The sequence below is a fragment of the Falco punctatus genome (genome assembly GCF_963210335.1).
Source record: "Falco punctatus genome assembly, chromosome: 13".
Lineage (NCBI taxonomy): Eukaryota > Metazoa > Chordata > Aves > Falconiformes > Falconidae > Falco > Falco punctatus.
In genome coordinates this window covers 8,242,081-8,264,502 of record NC_137593.1, presented here as the reverse complement: position 1 = coordinate 8,264,502, position 22,422 = coordinate 8,242,081, and the positions used below count along the sequence as shown (strand labels likewise).

General features: G+C 39.2%; 1 protein-coding gene across 10 annotated transcripts in view; it reads left to right on the top strand.

The window, feature by feature from the left end:
- TBL1XR1 (TBL1X/Y related 1) overlaps positions 1–22,422 on the top strand; it is a 119,077-nt gene that overhangs the window by 46,862 nt on the left and 49,793 nt on the right. For 4 of the 10 annotated variants that reach the window (XM_080410023.1, XM_080410016.1, XM_080410017.1 and 1 more), the window contains exon 2: positions 5,518–5,582. The gene's annotated coding sequence lies outside the window, so the exon portion shown is untranslated. The other 6 variants (XM_080410022.1, XM_080410021.1, XM_080410020.1 and 3 more) reach the window with 6 other exon arrangements.

Below are 22,422 nucleotides of genomic sequence, written 5' to 3'. Positions count from 1 at the left end.
CAAGCTGGATCAGCCTGCATTAGTATCATGGGAAATATGGCTCTTTTTACCTTGAGGAAACGGAATGGAAAAAAAAGAAATTCTGATTTATTATGTTGTGGTTTTTTGGTTTTTTTTATAGTCTTATGTTTTTGTTTCTGTCTTGGTTCAGGTTTTAGGTATATTTGAAATCTGTAATAAGCTTACTGAGATTAACAAGAGTGGCCCCTAATACACATCAGATTTATTTTTTTTGCACAAGGAAAAAAAAAAGATTTCTCTTTCCAATTTGAGGTGAGTCTGCTAAGACAACTCTGTTTGACAGGCTATTATTCTCAGTGTTTTCTCTGATTAATCTTGCAGTGATTAATTTATATTTAAAACTCAGTTCCAGAATCAAATCACAAAAAAAAGTATTTAGCAATATGCTACTGTCATTACCAGTATGTCACGAGTCGTCATGTCCACTATTTTCAGAAAGGAAACAAGCAACACAAATTAGAAACTACCTTGAATTTCCAGAGGTGGGCCGCCTTTCTGTGAAGGTGGGATTTTGTGAGTACTCTAGAGGCCACAGTCCCTTCACATAATGCTCAATGCTTTGAGTAATAACTGTTTATACTGTTTCCCAGTCTAGACTGGATTTAACTTCATCCTCAAGGATCTTTCAGTTAATGTGAATTGGGTTACTTACTAATGAATTTAATTTAAATGCCTTGCAAGTGAAATCATGCTGCAGCGCGGCTGGCTCGCCCTCCTTCCCCAATGGTACCAACTGATTGATACAAGATTACTCTTTGTGTTACCTGTCTTTAATAGAGCTTGCTAAGATTCTATATAAATCCTTTCCTTTCAGTGGGCTGTAAGCTGTTTTCTGTGATTGCCTCTATTTTTTACTTTCAGAGAAATAGGTGTTTAAATTTATATATAGCTGCTACAATATTCTTTTGCTGTGTTCTAGCTTTCCCTGTGTTTCGCACTGCACAGTGGATCCTGCTTCTGTGCACTTGTGAAGAATAGTTCCTACATCCAGATGATCTTTTGTCCAGAATGCTGTTGTCTGCTTACCCAGTACTTATTCTTTATCCCCTCAGATATCCTGTTTTGTTTTTATAGTTGGTTCACATATGTCTGTAGACATACAGATGCTTGCTATATGAAAGGGTATTTCTGAAATGTGGAAAGTTGTGCAACTTTTACGTGATATCAATCTGTAAGTTAAGTCTTTCTTCTTTGAAACATCCAGAAAGCTGGCTTGTGTCAGGTTTTTCCCTATTTCTGATGTAATAAAAGCCTGAAGACCGAACAGGAAAATGATCAGGAAATAAAAATTTTTCAATTGAGAGAGAGAAAAGCCATTTCAGGTGGAGTTTAGCGTTATAGGTGGATATCTCTCTGTGCAGGTCTTGGATACTTTGATTGTTCCCTGTTGAGGCTTCCTGTAAAATGCCCTCGGTGATTCCCCCTTCATCCAAGCGTGCTCCCAGAGTGGAGCATTGGAGCAGTCTTGGTGCGTTATTTTGTCACTAGGAGCCCTATTGCTACCAGTTGTTTGCAGGTAATGACAGTTTTTAATGCTGTCTTGTGTGCGGTACAGATTCCCACCCCCCACCCCCCATATGTATTTGTTTCTCTTGAATTTTTTGAGTTGGCATTTGTCTCAGTTTAGCTTCTCTGTTAAAACTAAAAAGCAGATGTTATTGTAGAAGTGCTGAATTGTTTTACAAAAATGCCATACATCGCTGTGGAACTGTGATTAAAAGAAATAACTTTGATTTTCTCTGTTTATGTTCCAAGCACGGCGGTGGTAGAATCACCGCTAGTTTTGTGTATGCCTATTAACCAAATGAAAGGAAGGATTCAATGGAGTGATTAGTTTTCAATTTAGGCTTTTAAAACTATTGTCTGATGCTTTTTGCAGCCTAGTTACTGAAGGGAATATCCAGGGTTTAGTTATTTTTAATTCTATTTCAATTGGGACGCTTTTTCCAGATACTGAATCCAGATAAAAGCAGGCTACTCGAGGATAATTTAGACTAAAAGATACTGTGTCCTTAGAAGGCTTTTGTAATTCACAAAACACAGTATCTAATGACTAAATTTATTGTTAGAGCTCAAATAGCACCAAAATCTCAGAAAGTGGTATAAATAGTGCAATCCTAAGAGGATTTAAAAGGAAAACATGAGTGCAGAAGTCCACATGAGGAGCAGAAGCAATTCAAAGCTCACACAGAAAACATTGTTAATAGCTGTAGCACAAACCCAGGGTAATGGATGGGTAGGAAAAAATAGCATAAACAATGGCATTTCTGGAAGAAAATGATTAAATGTTTTTGCAAATAACTTTCAGACAAATCCTTCCTTTGAACTGATTATGTTTGGAGACAGGTAAAGAAATAACATTAGCATACATCTGTGCTATGTGTTTATAACCAGATTTGTCACTGTGCAGAGCCACGGTTGTTTTTATCTGTGGTTTCGTCTTTGTACCACACGTTTATTACTTGGTTGATAACAACATCCCAGTCTGTGTTAGTGGCATGGATTGGTATTTTCTTTTTTGGTAGCTGGTTTGGCATGTTAGTTTTGGCCCTGGAGATGGGAACTGCCTGTCTTGTGCAACCTGTTTGCCTGGACCTTTCTGCCACCTCTGTGTGCATGCAGGTCTCAAAAGTTTATAGCTTCAGGCAGGCAGTGCTGCCACTCCGTGCACTGCAGCGGGATGATCTTTCCAAGGAGATGATGTTGGGCATTGTACCGAGTGTTTGCTTGTGGTGTAACAGGGGGACACAGGCAATCAGGTGTATCATTCTTCTGCAGAAAAACCCAGTGTGGGGAAAGCTGGTGAGTGCTGGCTGGGAGCAGGTCGGTACACCCATAGCAGTATCTTACTTCTTTTTAAGTCGAGGGCAGCAGTATTCAGACAATGCTGAGAGCATTAGTCATCAGTCATCAGTAAACCCCCAGCCCCTCCAAGATGAAGGAACCAAACTCACAAGGTACTGTGTGTTCCCCAGGTGTGCTTTATCAACTTCAAGGGCATCTGGTGGGTTATTTTTAAGTGTCACGTAGGTGTAGCTCTTACTACACCTGGGCAGCTGTTTAAATCACCGTAGCAGGTCAGTATATAAAGGCAAGAGATAGTCTAAAATCAATAAATTATAGCTGTCATCTGCATTGTTTCAAGGTACATGCCAAAATGACAAAATCCAATAGGATAAATTTGGAAAGAAAAAAGCTGCCGATGAGGCATTTGTACTCAGTACTTGATTCTGAAGAAGGACATCACAGAGTTTTCTAAATGTTTACGTGTCATTTCAAGCACCCTTATTTAAAACTGGAGCCTACAACCAATTAACATGAGTGAGGAATGAAGCAGAGTCAGTGAACCCTTTCTTTTCTCATTCTCTGCTCTCTTGAGTCTTTGCTTCCAGCTTCTTTCCGTGTCACTGCCCTGTTTAGATATAAAGCGAAGGACAAGAAGCCTCTTCCACGGATCAGACGGAAAGGTTTCCCTCTCTGGCTTTGACGAGAAGTACTGCACTCAGAAGATTGCACAAGGGCAGAGAGGTGTTGGAAGAAGACAATTTGGGCAGTGTGTACTAAAGAAAGCCTTTTTTCATTGAAGAAAATGGTTTATGTTTGTGCAATCATCCTTTTATTTATGTTTGCAGTGTTCCTTCCCAAATGAAATAACTCAAACCAAGCGTCACACTCGGAACGGGACAGCATAGTCCTCTGCGTTTCTCTGTATGCAGTTTTTATAATGATTTAGACTATTCTCAGAGGACTGTTGGGTGGTGTTTTGTTCTGTTTTTAAGGAAAACTCTTGTTATTAGCAAGTAATTTTTTCTTTGTTTTAATGGGATCGGCTGAGCAAGCTGATAAAGCTTTCTGTTCTTTGTTGGTCTGCAGCTCTGGCTGTGGAAAAAAAGAAAATTTCTGAGTAACTCTGCATAAGAAACCGTGCCACTCGAGGAGTGGAGTTTTCCTCAGCCTATTTAAATAATTTCTGCAGCACCAGTACAACTAAGTAAGGAAACAGGAGTATGTTTGCAAATTCTTTCAGTTCCCAGTATTCCTCCTGCATTGTTCAGCATCCACTGCTGCATCTCTCACTTGCACTGTGAAGGTTACATTTCTGCCCACCTTGGTGGTGCAGTGGGGTCCTAAGAATAAAACAAGCTTGACTGCTGTAACACTTTTTTTTTTTTTTTCCCCTGTGTCCAAAAATGGCTTTATAATAAACCATTAACTACTGGTTGAGCTTGAAAATTGCATGTGAGAACTTTGTGTTGATCATGAGCCTTGAAAACCGTAGTTACTGTTTACTCATAGTAAAAGTTTTTTAACACAGTTTACAGATGCTTTGTAAATAGTTTAATCTAAAAATAGTCTGATAATACTTTATTAGTCACCCATGTCCATCTGTCACCCTTTCTGCTCTTTGAGTGGGCGATTAGATTGTTTCCTAAAGAAGTCTGGCGAGTATTTGTATGGAGAGCAACGACTCAGAAATATTAGTGTGAATACAAGTTGTCATAATAAAAATGGATGTTACAGTGGATAGAGGTAAGATCTATTTGGACAACAAAATGTGTTTGCTTGTACTTAACTGTTTTGTTGTTACATGTGTAAAATTATTATTGATATGTAAAGAAAATTACTAAAATGTAGAAGAAGAGCATGGATTTTTTTGGATTATGTTTTTGTGCAGTTTTGGATGGGAAAGATTTCTCTTTCATATTGCACTAGGAAGATTTCTATTATGTATATGTTGTCAAATGTTGCCAGCAGCTAGTATGAGCTGGTTTGGTTTTTTTTTAATTACACTGCAGGAGTTGGTAACTCACTGGGTGCATAGGCACACCTGCGTACGTAAATGGAGTTATTTACTGTAATATGTGTTAGGAGAAGAGATTTCTGATTTTGTTGTTTGTTTTTTTAACTGCTTCACAGTGGATGTAACCATTTTGGAAGTCAAACTACTGGAATGCTGATTTTTGCTGGGGCTTTTCCAGAATGTTTAGAAGTTGGTAGCTGAGGTTTATTTCCAGAAGAAATTTGGCATGGGCAGAAGATACTGTAAGCTGCCTACTTTGCCTAGTTAACTTCCTGAAGTTTTTTCTGGAGAGCTAATGCAAAATCCAGACATCAGGATTTTTTATACATGCATTGTTTTGTTTGTGCGTACTCCTGCTGAATGGGCGCAACTGTCTAGAGGTCTGATGGTGCTAAGTATTCATTCAACAGGCTTATTTGTTCAAAGGTCTGTGTTTCAGGCTCCCCGTAGGAACAGTTTGTGTGATGTGGGTAGGGCAGGATATATGCAAAACCTCACGTCTGTGTGCTCTTCTGTGCCTGATCGCTGCTGCTCTGGGCTGTATACAAATTCAGTGGTAATCACTTGGCTCCTTGAACAGAGTAGGCTGCAAGAGCTGTGAAGGCCCATACTTGATAATGTTTTATTGTGTTAACACCACCATTTTCAAAATACTAAATATTAATGTTTCCTATTTTGTCTCATTTCCTTGTCAGCATCACCCTTCAGTGGCAAGAGGCACCTGAAAGGAAAACTTCTGCATATCAATGCACTGCCAATGGTAAGTACCTTTTTAACTGACTAAAGGTTGTGTAGTTCCTTCCTGCCAATACACTGTAAGCCAACTGACCTTGTAAATAGCGTTTTTAGAATAACTACTTTTTATTACATAAGTGGATTGTTTCAATTTTTTAAGAAACATCTAGACCATTATTCTGTTTGACAAAAATATTACAATTGTACCTGGATTTTGTCTGATGAAAAGTAGGGCAGCATGTTAATTTTGAATCGAAAAGTGTGACTTGACAATAACATAGTTCATCCTGTTGGTAACTGGTTTTGCTTCCTCTTTTGGCCACAAGCCTGTCTGGGGCAAGCTGTAGCCCAGCTGAGTGCTCTGTTGCCCCCATTTGGATGTTCTTCGTTGTGTGCTTCAATACTAACAGCTTCTCCTACTTAAAGAAAGAAATAATAAAAATCTGTGCAGTATCAGGTATATTTTGATTCAGCACATTTGACAGCATAATAATACTGACGTTAAAATCTGAGCTCCTATAGAAAGGGGCTTGCTTGATGCAGTCTTATTGTCCCATCTCTGGAATATTACTCAACGATACAGCCTGTTGGAAGTTTGTATTTGCCAACTGTATTTATGGTTTACTTATGCTTCCTGATAGTTACGCAGATGGAAAGCAGAGGTGAGGTCTGAAGATAAGGATTGGAACTTAGTGCTTCAGATTTGATCAAATAATGTTCTTTTTCAGCAGTCTTGGTATCTTGTGTTGTCACAGTTGAGATGTACAAGGATGGTGACTGCAGAATTTGCCTTAAGAAATAAATGCATAAAGTGCTAGCCTGAGTTACATATTTCAAGCATCTCTAGATCACTGAGAAGTTAAAGGGATAGTCTTTCTAACCACTAGCTTTGAAAACTCAGTTTGGGATCTGAGAGCAGAGCTGGGCTCCTTTGGTTTGTGTGGCCATCTAAGATCTAAAGAACATGTAAATAAATTATAGCCTCACTTTATACCTTTGCAACTCCACTGTCTTTGCCCTGTGAGCAAAATGACACTCCAGGAAAGTTTGCTTGGATGTAACTGCTTTACATTGAAATGTCCTATGTAATTCTGTTGACTTTCAAAGACATTGTGGAGTGAAATGTAATGCAGCATATATTTGGCACTAAGTAAAGCAAATATAACTCTGAAATCAGAAGAACTGCACCAAGTATGTATGTGATTTAATAGCCTGTTGTTTAGACTCAGAGTTGGTATGTGTAAAGTTTGTATTGATTAAGGATGAATTTCAGCTGGTAGGAAGGGATTTGTTGAGTGAGAAGGCATCATTTTTACGTGGTAGCTTAGCCTGGTATTGTAACTTTCCAAAACTAAAACTAGCAGTGCTCTCAGCCTTTTCTATTGTTGCTAAATTTTCATTGTTGTTGTTGACCTTTTTTCAACAAAAAGCTACTCTGATTTCTTTTTATTTTGTATTAAACATGTTTCTAGTTATGATTTAAAATACAGGTCTGTATTACTGCTTCTCTTAAAAACATGACTCATTCCATATTAACCTAGTCCTTATACTTCATAAAATTTTAAAATACTGAGAGACTGTACTTGAAATGTTACTGCATTTTGTCCTAATTTTCCCCCTACAAATTATATTAGAAATTCAGAATTGCACAGTCTCAGGGGCATGCTAGTTGTTACAGTGATCATAAAACATTCTCAAGTGTTACTTGGAGTGAAGTGAAATACTCCCCACACTTTTCTTTAAGGGCTGCTTTTTGTGCTATAAGTTGTTATATTTTATTATTCTAGAGATTTCTAAACAATTACTCACCTCTTAATTAACTTTGAAACAGTTTGAATGTAGATTGAAGAGACAAGCTAGACACATTCTTCATCCTCCCAAAAGTAATCATAACTTAATCTGGTTTATAGTAAAAAAGACTTTTATAGGTTTTTATTATGTTGTTTTTCTCTCTGATGTGTATAGGCAAAGTATGGGCCAGAGGTCGACCTGAGAAAAACAGATTGTGTTCTTCTCCTAAGCAGAACAGCAGGCTACCTGTGTTCAATACATAACTTTGAATCAGAAAGGAATTTCTGATTCCCTTGAGAAATGATGCTAGCATTTTTGATCAGGTTTTTGATCATGAGTGTCAGTTCCATTTCTTAGCACAGAAAAAAAGAGTAAAACACAGAATTTACACACCCTCTTTGTTTTTTCTTTGCTTTTCTATTTAAGGGTGATTAAAAGATGCTTTTTTTTTTGCATCATATATGGTATGTTAAGTGATAACTACATAGGTAAAATATCAGTTACTCCTTAAAAACGTTGTAATTGTTGGCAGTTTGTTTTTTTTTTTTTAAATAAAACATTTGTATTGTGATATAGCCTGCTAAGAGAGAGTATGGCTGTGTTCAGTTGGTGAAAGTTCTCATTCTTCCAGTCAACTGTAATGTTCCTCAGGGTCTCAAAGGAAAGATACAAGGGCTTAGCAAAAAAGGCCTGTTAAGCGAAGGAAAATTCATGTGTAATGCTAATTTTCTAGGCTTTCGAAGGCTCATTTAGAGGCTGATAACTGGGTACTTAATCCAAAGTCACAAGGATTAATGAATGTGTTGGAAATAAAAATCGAAAGTCTTGGACCTCTGGCCTAAGTAAAAGATCACGTTAGGGTTTCCACAATTTGCTTTAGCAAATTAATTTTCTTGTTATGTGGTGGGATAGGTAGCTTACCTGAGAGAGATTTTCCATCGTACCTTGCAAGGCTTCTCTTGTAAGTTTTAGAAGGAAAGCAGTTTGCCTTTCTGTCTTCTACAGGTCATTGAAGCAGGCCTGCCTTTTTGTGTGTCTGTATATGTAGAAATATGTGTGGCAATACATGAGTGTGCTGGTGTGTGCGTATCGCTATATGCACATATATATCTATATCTACATGTATAAAAAGGAGTGTGCAAAAAGCAGGAACTTACAGAAAGCTGGGAAGTGCCACTTTGACTCCCATATCGACAGCTTGCTGTGATGGATCTGACAGGAACCAAAAAGGGCTGTGCAAGAATCAAGCAAGAAAGGCAGTGTGGTGGCCTTCTGAGAGGCGTCCTGAAAAACACAGTGTCCGCATTCTCGGCTCCATCTTTTACTGTGTGGTTAGTTTGACAGAGTTCAACACACTGATCAGTTAAAAAGATCTCTTGCAGAAGAGAACAGAGGATGTTATCATTCATTACAAGCTAACACAAGGAAAGTCTGAGGATAGGCGGTGAGCACAAAGTTAGTCTACAGGAAAACGGGGCTGTCGACAGCTAAGTCATGTCCTCATAGTCCCGAAGGGAATACAAAGTTGGCATGTCTATTCTTTTCAATGTCCTTTTCAAAGTCCATTCTTTTCAGTGCTGTCTACTTTTAGGTGAATATTGTGTTTTGAAGGTGTAACACACCTGTTATGTGTGATGTTGACTTTCTGACATGTAAAAGAGACTTGTTGTAGGAGGAAAACTCTGCAGGGACCAAGTCTCTTAGGCCAGGAAACTTGGTGGCTGCAATGCTCAATGTGTCTATCTGCCCAGTGGATTTAGCCCAGAAATGGCAGGAGTCGCTGAAGGAGCTGGGGGCATAATTCCAAAGAAAAAAGCATTCAGTGAAGAGATTGGAAGGTGTCTGTAAAAACTTCCCCAAGACTGCAGCAAGATTTTTCCTTCAAACCTCTTTGTGGTGCCTTCCATAGTGTTGTCCTGTGACCTTACCACTCCTTAGAAGACAGCTGAAGAAATAAATGGATGTAACGATTAGCCTGTGGTTCCAAAATGGCTAAACCCATCTAAGTGCTGATCTATCTGCCTGGTTAATCTTCTGCCAGTCCAGTATGTTAAAATGGTTTCATGCAGTGGAAGGCAAGCAGGGGCGAGGGCAGGAGCCTGCATCTGGAACTGGAGGAGTCAGGTTTGGCACGGAAGCTCTGCCTCTGCTGGTGCCTGCCAAGGGCATCAGGAGGTCCATGCCACTAGCTCCAGGATTTGGCCTGGAATTACGAAATTGACTTTGTTTCAACAGGAGCTGAATGTCCTCTCAGAACTAAAAGTGTATAGGAAAGAGTATCTGCGGGTGGGCAGACCTTTGGAAAGACAGTAAAGCTGAAGGTTGGTTTTCGTTGTGCTGAGAACAGGGACCTTGCTTTCAAGAGTTTATGAAACTTGACAGTAGTTAAGATGTTGGCCATGTGAGACATGAATAATTGCTTCCATGTAAATAATCCTGTAAGACTGGGGCCCTTATTCTTCAAATACGTAAGCATGTGTGTACATGTAACTTCAAGCATAGGAATAGTTCTGTTGAGATATAAATAAGGAGTACCTGCATGCATAAAGCTAACCAGGCTGTGGGTTATACAGTTTATGGAGTATAGCTTTAAAAGGGGGACACCCCACCCCCCATTTCTAGCTGTTTCTGAAATAGTCTATTCTCAGTTACAACTTGAAATTTTGGACTGTTCTGCTCCTTCCTGAAATCAGTGGATGCTCTTATCAGTGAAGGAAGGTGAAGTGCGAAGTATTTTGCCTGATAATTGGTTACAACTGAACAATTATATTTCAGAGTGTTCATACATAAGCTCAATTTATTGGATCAGCATGAATTAGCTGACCTAGTGTTGAAGAGGAAGTGCTAATAATGTGATATAGAAGAAAAATTATGTGGTGTGGTAGGGTGCATACTGTGATAAGCATGAAAAAAAATGTATGTACTACTGCTTTCTGATCCATTTTTTGGAGGTTTTTTAAATTTTCTGTTCCTTTACATAAAGAAACACAGTAGTAAGATCCCTTTCTGATAAGGACCCCTTGCCTCCTTTTTCTACCATTATTTAAAGTTCACTACTGAATGAATCAACTGAAAGGGAAACTACTGTTCTTAAAATTTTTAAGAAGTGGTGGCATTATTTTGAAGTAGCATTTGTCAGAGAACTTTCACTGCTGATTCTCTAAGCATTTTACAGTTCAGAAATGAGCTTTGACTAAGAATTCTCGGCAGAATCATAAATAAGTAATTAATCTAAGCAGCCGGGATATTTAGCCCCTGGCAGGTGCCCAGTGCAGTGCAATCACAAGAACAAAGGGAACTGGGCAAACATCTCAAACTAGGGTGAAGTCCTCTAGAACAGGATGAGGGCCATTGCTGTTCCTTGCCTATTGCCATTCCTAGGTTTTTAAATCTTAAATGTACCTGAAAAGCGGCTGTTTCTGCTGCAATAGGTTGTCTTATGTTACGGCTCTTTTACTCTTGTGAGGTTTTTTTCCTTGTTGTCTTCCTCCTCCTTCACCTCCCCTGCCTTGGTTTTTTTCTCTCTTTACTGCTATGTACTGGGTTTGGTTCAATAGGTAATAGCAGTAGTGCAGCTAGCATTAGATTATATCTTACTTGATCAGCATGCCATCTGCTTTAGAGGAGAGGGAGATGTTACATTTCTGCTGTGGGTTCACTGCCTTATGCCCGTGGTGAAGTTACATAAACTGCAGTGATCCTTTCTCTGCTTCATTATACGAATGCATTACAAATACAGTGTTAAATATTCTTGACGTTGACTAAGCTTGTTGCATATTTGAAAAATTAAACTGGATATCAGGCATATGTGAAGTAGGATGTTGTAGAGAAAACCCAAGGACAGGCTCTTTCGCGTCGGAGCACAAGTGTTACCAAGTGGAGAGAAGCAGGGCTTATTTCACAGAAGACCATGTTAATGTGTTACTTGTATCATCAGATCTTGATCCTGGTTTCCTTCTTATCAACAGAAAGTTGGTATTGGTTCATGTCAACAAAAGTAAAAGCTGCCTTTAGTTTCAGTGGTGTTGATGTTGGGAAATAATGAATATTGTCATAGACCAACAGCAAGTCTGTAGGCTGGGAGGAATGATACTGAGCATACAACTGACTGACTTGGGAGAAATGGAGACCTGCTGGCCACCAAGGACCAGGGACCCTGCACCTGTGTGGCCGTCAACATGGATGCCATATCTAGGAGCCTGTGCTTACATGCCAAGTCTCTGGTTCACCATATGAATAGAAACAAAGACTGCAGTTACTGCATTAGTGCACCTGTATTTGTAAATGAAGGTCGTGTGTGGTGTTCTTACCGTTATTTAATGAACAAATATAAAAAACTATTGACTATTTTTTTGAATGGGCATCTGAATCCTCCCGGGGTTGATATTGAGCATATGTATGTAGGATTGACAGCCATGAATTTAATAGTCACACAGATGGGGAGTGCTGATGTCAAATGCGAGCCTAGTTGGAATGCGGGTCCTCATTAATGGTAGTTATGAAATCTCCCCCTTTAATTTCTTTTGGCTGTAGGTGAACCATATTTTATTATGGTCTGCATGTGATTTAAAAATGTTTCATCACGTGTTCAGGTATTTGACATCTGTTTCAAAAAAAAAGAAAAACCAAGCAGCATAAATTAAGTTCAAGTCCATCATAACAACATGAAAAGGAGAGGACTTTATAATAAAGTAATAGACTGGCAAATGAGCTTTTACAAAATCAGGTATTTCACTCTTTTGTAAGCTTGTTTTCTCTATTAGCATAGTCAACACTTCCTGTGAAAACAGCCAGTGCTTCTGGTAGAGAGAATACAGTGAGTCAAATAACGTGCACATATGATGGACTATGAGGAACTGATTTTAAATGTGTGCTTATTAATGAGAATCTAGGATAAAGTCAGCAGTGGTTGAAATGAATAGAGGGCAGATCAACCGTCAGAGTGGATTCTTTTTTCATGAATAAAACAAATTTAAAACTATCAGGTACATAACACACAAATTAAGGGGAAAAATAGATGGTCAGAGGTTAAAGAGGGAATGAAAACACAAGTTTTATGGTCACAAGATCAAATGAGGCATTAGTTAATTTTCCTTTTTTTGGTGCAGTTCAGCAGGAGTTCAAGTAATTCAACTGAGTGATTAAACTGGAACAGAAAAGAGTGCCAGAAAAACTGATTACTAATAACATAAACAGAAAAAATAATCAAATGAATTTAAGACTTGATGTCAGCATTTCACATTAAAATGCATTTGAAAAGGCTGGAATTCCATCCTAGTTGCACGGAACCTGATTTACATAGAAAACAAATTTGTAACAGCTATTCTTGCAACAGTTGATAAATTATTCTACTAATGAGCCGTCAGAATGGATTTAACCACGAAGTGGCTGAGGCACAGAAGATGTTTTCTGGGGACTGACCATCTGGGAAATGGGAAGTAACCCGAGGAGTAGGTATTTGAACCCAAGGAAAGACACTGAAGAGGTGACTGTAAACCTCATAAATTGCAAAAGGAAACAGCACTAGAGATGCTGGCGTTTTGCTCTAAGTAGAAGATACAATACATAAGTTATTATTTGCTACCATTAGCACCCCTGAGGTGACGTGCTGCTCTATAGGCAAGGTCATCACTGCTGTTTCTCCTACAGTTTTCATGCTTTTTATGACACACAAATAACAGGTATTGTTTGACTTTGTGAATGTTGCTTGGAACAGATTGTTGGCATACCTTTCCACTAACCTAATTCCTACTTTCTGTTATATTTAACTTTTTCTAAAATCAAAATCCTTTTGTAATTAATCGTTCGATTTTGGTTATTACTAAGATATTTCCTATGCTGTTGTAGTTTACTAGATTCCTGGCTGAAAGGCCACCCCAGTCAGCAGGCAGACTCTTGTGTGTCCTAGTTTTTGTCTCACGCTGGAAGTCGTGGTGAATAGGCTGTTGTGAAGTTGCCTTCATTGATCCGTCCAGTTTTGTTCCACTGTTCTCTTTGCTGAAGCTGACTGAGGTTTCTCAGCATACCTACCTCCTTGTAGCCTACAGCAACAAGCACTGCCTGTGTTTTTTCTTTCCTATTCACGTGTGCTGTGGTTGGCTCTGTGGTGGTCCATGTATTTGAACTGAATTTCCTTTTTTTCCTAACACCAACTAAATAAACTACCGATCTTTGTATTGTAATATGGCTTTGTCATGGCAGTTGCAGGGATTACCCTGTTGAGGTTGGCAGTATCCCTTGGACTGCTGCTGCTGCTTCTCATTTTCATTGGACTGCTTGTCCATCGTACACAGTCAGATGTGGATTTGGAAGAAGAATTAATGTTATGGCATAGCATAACTGTGATCCTCTGAAGTACCTTAGTCCTAATGTCCCTGTGTCTGGAGTTCATGGGAGCTCTGCCTTTGCGTTAGGAGGGAACTGAGGAAGGGTTGCTACCCTGTAGTGTGTGTGTACATATAGTTACATATATTTATTTATATTTAGAATCACAGTAGACAAGACTTAAGTACCTGGTCTTCGTGGACACTTACAGTGGGATCTGTGTTGTCTGTCTTTCATAAAGTTGTTCATTTTTGGGCTTAGACAAAAGAGTATGCTGGGGCTAATCTGGCTAGACTGTGGTATGGTGCTTGCTCCAGTAATTCATCGGAAATTGTTAAAATACTGATAAGATACTGTAGAAGAATTGTGAGGTGAATAAGGAGCATGTTAAGGGGAGGTCACGTCGTTTTGTGCTCAGAGGGGATGTGCTGGGCCTAAAGGAAGTTCGCTGCCTTAAGAATTGGTCTTCAGCTGACTTTAATATAATCACTAACGAACTTGGCACTGTAAGAGGGAGTATGCAAAAAAAATTGCCAGTGACATAAAGTTGGGAGATGTTGTCAGTTTAGACAAGGAACAGAGTATCCTACAGGAAGAGCTGGATGAGCTTTTAAGACTTGAGTGGAAAAAGTGGACCGAGATTTCATAGCACAAGATGCGTGGTTGTGCACTCCTGGATAGATGTGAATTTTGCCCTAACCTGGGTGCTCATCTCTTGAAAATGACGGAGGAACAGGAAGACTTGAGTATATTAGCCAGTAAAATCAAAGAATATCTTTTCTGTAGTATCCTGAAGCTCTGAAAAAAGTAGTCATAAAATCAGTGAGGTGAAGAGGTACTTGTAGTAGGAACAGAAAAGTGTTAATGCTGCTTATGTGCAAGGCAGCACCACCAAGTCCTCATGTGTAACACTGAACTACTCTGGTAGACCACGTTCAAGAAGGATGAGTATGAAGTGGAGCAGGTGTAGAAGAGGACTATGGAAATGGCAAAGGAAGAGCTGAGTTCATCTCACAAGAGGACAGTGCGAAGCTGGTTGGTTTATCCAGTGAAAGTGAAGTCTGAGAGTGGATATAATTTCTTGTTCTAAATATGTGAAGGGTTCATAAAGATTTGAGCGAGTGCAACTGCTTTCTATGTTAGATTGAAGACAGCACTGGGATAAGAAGAAATGTGTGTATCTTGCAAGGAGTGTGTTCAGGCTGGAAATTAGAAAACAGATCTCATTCACCAGGGGAGTAAGATTTTTGGGATAATCTTCCCATAATATAACAGGAGGCAAAATACCCTCACTAGTTTTAAGATGGACGCCTGTTAACACAAATTGGGCTCAAGCAGGGAGCCCCATGGTCTTCCTAACGAGCACAGTTTGTGGAATAACAGATTTTGTTTTTGAAAGATAAGAATGCCTAATTTTGTGTAACCTGTAGAGAACATCAGCCATCTTTCAGCCACGTTGTTTTGCCAGATGAGGAAGTTTGACACATACAGAAGTAAATCATGTCCTTATGTTAGGAACATGGGACAGAAACTGTCACCTGGGAGAAAACAATATAATGAATACAAACATTACAGTTCAGCAAATTCAGAAGCATCTAGCAGGTCTTGGAGTAATTTTTTTGTCTAATCTGACAAAGAGTTTAATCTGTTACGTAGATGTCTTCAAAAGTAATGTTTTGAAAAGAAGCGTTAGATATGTAAGTCCTAAAACCCACCAAAGAGAACTTGTGGCATCTATACATAGCAAACATATGGAAAAAATACTAATTTTGGGGGGTTCCTAAGGTTCTGTGTTAACCCAAGATTGATCTGGGACTTCTTGCACAATGCATGAGTGGGGAAATATCAGCAAAGGCAAAGCCTGAGCAGAGTGTTACTGGAAGTGCCAAGTTATAGTTGTGGCAAGTGACATATACTTAAAAAGATGTCAACTATGCAAGTTAGGAAGCATACCAGTGCTTGCTTTTGAAGAAAAAGCATTGCAGCTTAAGTGCAGTTAATTTTGCCACATATTTTTGTGACTTATAACTGATCCAGTGGAAAATCCACAGTGGTTTGTAGGCACAGTGCTCTGGGGAAGGAAAGGAGCTTGGAGATCCCCGGAGAAGATCTAGGTCACAGAGTAACACACTTGCTTCCTTATTCTCTTGCCTGGCAGCATGTCATTTGTGTTTTGAAGAGCTCTACCTCCCTGGGAATCTTCTATTGGAAAATTAATGCATGTCAGAGTAGTTATATATTTCAAAAAAACAATAAGCCCTGCCTCACATATCTCTTCTGGCTACACCCATGAAAATTGCCTAGGGGTCAAATAAAAGGGCCTGTCTGGGGACAGAAGTGGGTGAAATGTGACTGCCCAGTGAGAGGTGTCTGTAGCCCTTGCATGGTTTATGGGAGCCGAGTATCACTTAGGACAATTCAGAGGATAATGCTGTGGCTTGTGTACGCAAGCAACGTGCTTCACACGGTGTCAGGGTCAAGAAACAATAGTACACTATTACTGTGTGTTTGGTTTTAGCATGTTTGAAGAGTAATTTTGTGGCTATCTTTATTTTCAATTCGGTGTGCAAACCCGCGCCTCTGCTATCGTATGTTGACATCCTGTGATAAGAGCGCTATAATTAGGAAGCTTAGTTGAAGAATTGGTTGGGGGGAATCACTTACGTTCCTGAGGTATAGTGGAACTGTCAAAAGGTAAAGCATTCCCTGACTTGCTGTGTCTTCCTAGGAGAATTTAATGGTAGACATCTTGGGTTAAATGAAAAGTACAACGCTGTCGAAAAGCAGGAATATACTGAAAGGGGGAGGGGGACAATTGTTTCTGTAGTAGTAGGTGAATGCCAAAAACTCCTCCAAAAAGGAGCATTCTGAAGAAGGTTTTTTGCTTTCTTTCTCCTGTAATAAGCTGCAATGAGAGAGGTAGCCGTAGGATCTGTAAAGCGTGGACTTCACTGTAGGAAATGCATTTATTTATCACTTCTAACCGAATCTAGGGGAACTGTATGGATTTTTTAGTAACACTTAGAAAAATCATTTGTTTTGGGCATCTGAAATCTACTAAATATTTGCTGAAGAAAGATTCCTAGACAGGCAGAAGTGCATGTGTAACGTTTTGCCTCACACTAGGATAATGGCTGCAAATTTGTAGAGCTTCAGCTGTTTAATAAGGCATTCCTTAACTCAGCCTAACAGCCAGAGCCAAGAACAGGAGAAGTGCCTATTCCTGTGCTGCTGCTTTTTCCTTTCCTCTCTCAGCCTGTTCCCTCAAAACACTTCCCTGCTTGCTAGGCTCTGATCTAGCTCAGTGCCCGTATTTCTGCGCGTTCACTGGGGCTGAGTGAGGGCCTGTCTGTAGGAAGCTGTTTGCTATATGGTTAGTAAGTAAGAGAAATTGCATTTTCTCACTACTAGCTGTATATAAATTGTTTTTTCTAAACACAGAATAGACTGGTGTATAGCTCTTTATCTAGATTTTTTTTTTTGCACATAAACCAAGAGCTAGCATTTAATCCTCGTTTAGTACTACAAATATGCCATTTCACTGACCAGAGACATAGTTAATGAATTGAGATAAAGATGGCAATATTCAGCATTGTATTTATCCTAACTTGGAAACAGCTAGCACTTTCAGGAATGACTAGAAGAGCTGTATCTCGGCACTTTCATTATCTTTGAAGACTTTTCAGTGTTTTTTGCCTCCCACAGAAGAGGAAATATTTTAATTCTTTTTTTTTAATGGGATGTGCTAGGAAGACAAAATCAGCAGCAGCAGTGGTACAGACTATCTGGAGGACCTTGGTTGGTAAGAAAGAGTAGCAGATGGTCTAAAGACAATATACCGAAACAAACAACAGTCCTGCACAGATTTTTTTGTTGTTGTTGTTGACATTTTGCTTTTATCAACCTTGTCTGGTTAGATTACAATCTCTTCAGCACAGGAACAAGTCTTATGTGTTTATGCAATGTTAGCACAATGGGGCCCCTATCTTGAGAAAGGGTCTTTTGAATGCTGCTGTTACTCAAATAAATAGTGGTAATAATGATGTTCATAATGTCTGGTTTTAATTGTTGTGAAGGTTCCTTGAGCAAAAAGAGAGGTGCCTGAAATAGAACAGAAAAATGTTAAATGAAATGACTAAACCCCAAATGATCTGTTGCGTGTGTTGCTTTTTAACTGTGTGTGTGTGTGTTTTGTAGATCTTTTTGTACAGCTCCATTTTATCCAAGTGTGTATAACCACATCAGAGTTTTTACAATGGTTTGTATCAACGCACATTGTGATTTATACTTGGATAGTAAAGATGATGACTACCAGAGGTTTTTGGTTTTATATAATCCTGGCCTTGCAGTCTTGTAATTCACTTGCTGTCTGTTTTGCAGCGCAGAGAAATGATGTAAAATGCACATAGACTTGTTTGGCTTTTCCCTCTCTACAAGTCATGGAAGCCCAGCTGTGTGGGTTGCCACCCACTCCCCCTGTGTGCATACCTGCTCATTTTCTTCTGAGGCACTGATTTGTAGTAGCCTCGTTTTTTTTCCTGAGGTTTCGGTGTTAGAAAAGGAATTGAAGGCAGGGTAAGTAGGGATGAACTTGGAAATGTATGGCTATGCTGTGAAGAACACAGCTCATTTGTGTCTAGAAATCGGGTCAGGTTTTAATTGCATTATCGGGGGTAGTTAGTGCTTAAATAGTTTGCTTTTCAATATAAAAGGGAACAAAAATTGATCTGCTATTATAATTTTCTAGCACTTATAAAAATATAGTATGTACATGTAAATGTACAATAGGTCTAAAAAGCCCTACAAACCTTTAACTACTTGCAAGGGTGCTCAGTTTTCTTCTGACAAAATTAGCGTGTGTGCCCTCCAATACATGATGTGGCATATCTACGGTGAACCTCTTTCTCATTTGAGTGTTGCTGTTTTGAATAGACAGATGAGTTTTCTTCAACTTGGGCGGAAAGTAACATTTTGGATATATTTTTAATAACATTTATAAGAGTCTAGCAGATTTAGGAGCTGAAGTTCAAGCCTGTGATCATTGACAGTACTGACTCATTCTTCTGCCTCTGACCGCCTTCCATAGCCTGAATCACGCTTTCGCCCTCATCTTTGTCCACAGAGGTTGTATGAGTGAATAACCATGTCTACTTTTCTTGCTGTACTGCACAGGGTCATTGGATTTAACTCCCTTCTTAACTGTAATTCAGGTAAAGGATTTATTGTTTCTGTGGTTGGATAATAGAATATTCAGTAATAGTTACTTAAATTCAGTTCATATATTAACAGAATTATTTCTGTTAAAGTCAGTGGAAAGGTAGCTTCCCTGGTGTCTTTTGAGTAGGAATACTCTCACCAGGAGATGCACCCAGATTGACCATAAAAGGTGTGGTTTGTCTAGTGGAAAGCAGCCCTAAGCAGTGGCAGGGAGCCTGTGGGACATGCAGTAATCATCTGAAGACGTACTACTTAGAAACGGGTGTTCATCTATCAGCAGTAGGGGTTAAGGGCCTGTTATTGGCTTGTTCTTTTTTCTGTGGTTTGAAAGAAGTTTTTATTGTGGATTTTTTGAGTGGTCTGTATGAGCCAGGACTTTCCAGAAAACCACTTGCCTTCATCTCCATAACATACCCAAACCTCTAAATTCTATCCCTAGTTCTATTAAGATTAATTAAACCATCAAAATCATGTCAAATGTCCTTCTGTCTGTAATACTATCTTTGCCTAGGATAAGTGTAACTAAAAAATATTTTAAAATGGAAATACCCTTCTGCTGATAGTGTTTGCATGTTTTAAGATAAGCTGTTGCAGTAATCTGCTTTGGAATAGGAGAAAAATCTGAAGATATGAACTAGGTCTTGGCTTGGTATAAAGCAGGTGATGTGAGATCAATTACAGTGTTACAGCTAGAGGCAAATTTGCTTACAGAAATCTGGGCTCCAGTTTTTATTCATAGCTGTAAGTCATGTGGAGCCCACAGCCATTGCTTGAATGAAATTTGCTGATAGTGGAGACTTTCACTTAGCTGGTCAAGCCCACCCTAATCCTGAAATTTTTTAAATTATCTCCTTAATGTTTAAATATTTTCAGCATGTGTAAGGGAAAAGCCCAGCAAGGGATGGATGGGACCGCATTCGTCTCTTCTTTCTTATCTCCTGTGAGTACCTCACAGCTTTCCTGCTTACATGTGTGACAGTTACTAGAAAAAATAAAATGTACAATGGATATAAAAATATCCCATGTGATGAAAATGGCTTTGGAGCCCAGCTGGCTTCATATTTTGTTTCTTCTTGAAGCTCTTGTTTCCTTTTCTCAATTTTGATTCCTCTAGTTTTTAATAGCTAGTGTTAAAGTGAATTTTAAGATAAAAGGAAGATTTAGGAAATGGAAAAGCATAGACAATCCTGTTCCCAGATAGCAAATGACGATCTTAATAATTCAGGATTCTCTTGACTCCCCATGGATTTAAAGGTGAATCGGCAGCGTGCAAAATTAGTTGCAACTACAATTCATTTCTTTGTACAAATACTTTGGTATGCATAAATACATGAGAAATTAAACAGCTGGCACAGGGCCACTGGTTTTGTGCAGATCTGAAGGCTAGGGAGGTGATTTTTTTTTGTTTTGTTTTGTTAATTTTTTACAAGAATAAAAGAGCTGGTTGTAGAAGGAGGTTCTGTAAAAGGCATTATTAGAAGTATGCTCCTGCAAGCTGATGGAAAGTGATGTGATTTTATACCAAGAGGAAAGATGAGCAGCAGTGATTGCTGTGTTTCTCTTCAAGTCTATCTTTTAGACGTTCCTGAGTATTGCAAATTAATCTGCTATAAAACTGTAAAAGAGACTATTACCCACTGAAACGTGAGCACAGGTCACCTCTTGTTGAGAAGATGATGTTCCTTAGTTTTAAGTTTGTTTAGAGAACTGTAACTATGCAATTCTTTCTCTTATTTCTGTTTCCTCTCTATGGCAGACATACCCGAAACAGAGTCCCACTTCCCTCTCAGCAGAAGGCTTGAGACAATTTAGTGTGTCTTGCCAGGGTTTCTCCCTCCAGCTCTCCATCTTCTGTGAACCTCTGCACGATGCTTTTTTCTCCACTTTTTCTGCAGATAGTGTCAGGCATCTGGAGAGAGGAGGGGAGGAGAACTGTGTTCAAGGAAATCACAAAATACAAACCAGAAGAAAATTCAGTGGAATAGGCCATATTCTTTAAAAAAACCACCTCACTGCAGTGAGTTTTGACTTCCTCTGAAATCTCCAACATGGTCTAGTTTTGCCAGAGAAGCCCTGAATTACGTCACTTGCAGAAGCTGCAGAGAAGAGGTGTCCCATGCTGATTGTACTCTACGTGTTTTTTACATGAGAGAAGAGAAGCCGGAGAGGCCACAGAGGGACCTCTGTATTTCAGCAGGTAGCCACGTATAAAAGGTGTCTTCCGTTCTGGTGAGCTGGCAGTCACCTGGGGACTTGGTCTGGACCCAGCGTGGTTTTGTGCAGGGTATCTTACCGAGATACATACACCTTCCCCCACTGATTGATAAGATCTGTTGTTAGAGAGGTTGTTTTCCCTTTGTTGGCAAATCTTCCGTATGAATACAGTCTAAAGATGGAGTAGCATGTTGTATTGTATTTTATGGTACGTTGCTTGTAGTACTAGCAATCAAAGCTCGTCTCTGCATGGGAAATAATAAAATCAGACCCAAGAATTTCTTACGTCTCCTGGATGCTCCCTCCTCCTAGCATCACTGCTGCACAGGACCTTTTTAAGGTATGGCTGTGCCAATGTCTGACCCAGCTTCATACCGATGAAATATCTAACTCTACCATTCCCCCCCCCCCCCCCCCCCCCCCCCCCTTCTCTTCATGTAGACTTCTGTATGGAAAAATGTTTGTACCAACTCATGTGTTGTAATTGTACTATTAAAATAGAATTGGACATTTGTACATACAGTTGCCTGTAATGAAAGTTAGGTGTTAATTTAGGAAGGCACACAATGGGGCTATTGTAATTTAGCAGTGGCTGACGTGTCTCTCAAAATTCAAAGTAGGTTGTACTATAAATATAGTCTCTTGTTTTGCAATTGACATTTTGCTAGTGGGTGGCTAATTTGAAGGGAAATAGACCAGAGATCTAATATTAATAACTAATTAATAGTTATGTGGATATTTTAAGTCTATTTTTCTGCTTATTTATAGGCATATATTATTCATCTGTGCTGTGTATCCTTCTTTGCATATATATTTAATTCTGAAACTTTTGCTTCAGTAACATTCATGCTTATATGCTTTTGCAATCAAAAGCTTGAAAGCAAAGTCAGTCATATTTCTCAAAACCACTTTCTGAGGATGATGCTATCAAAATAATGGCAGTTAAACTATTCCAAGAAGAGCCTCCCTCTTGAAGCAATGTCTAAGAGGAAAGCCAACGATGCATTGCCTACATCTCACCTTAATTTGTGAGTTTTAAGTCAGCATCAGTACCATATGTTTTCCTGTACATGAAGTAAAACACAGGGGAGTTTTTAGGCCTCCATTGGAAGTGGGTAGCTCGTAGATAAACTGAAGAGGAATAAAATAAGAAGGAGCATCTCGCAAGAAGCTTAATCCTTTGGGATCAGAGTAAAACATGCATTCAAGTGCACACTGCTTCTCATGGCACATGGGTTACTGTACCAAAGAGATGTTATGTTCTGGTTTTCTCTGATGGGACAAATTTCAACATAGGTTTATATCTCTTCTACCTATTC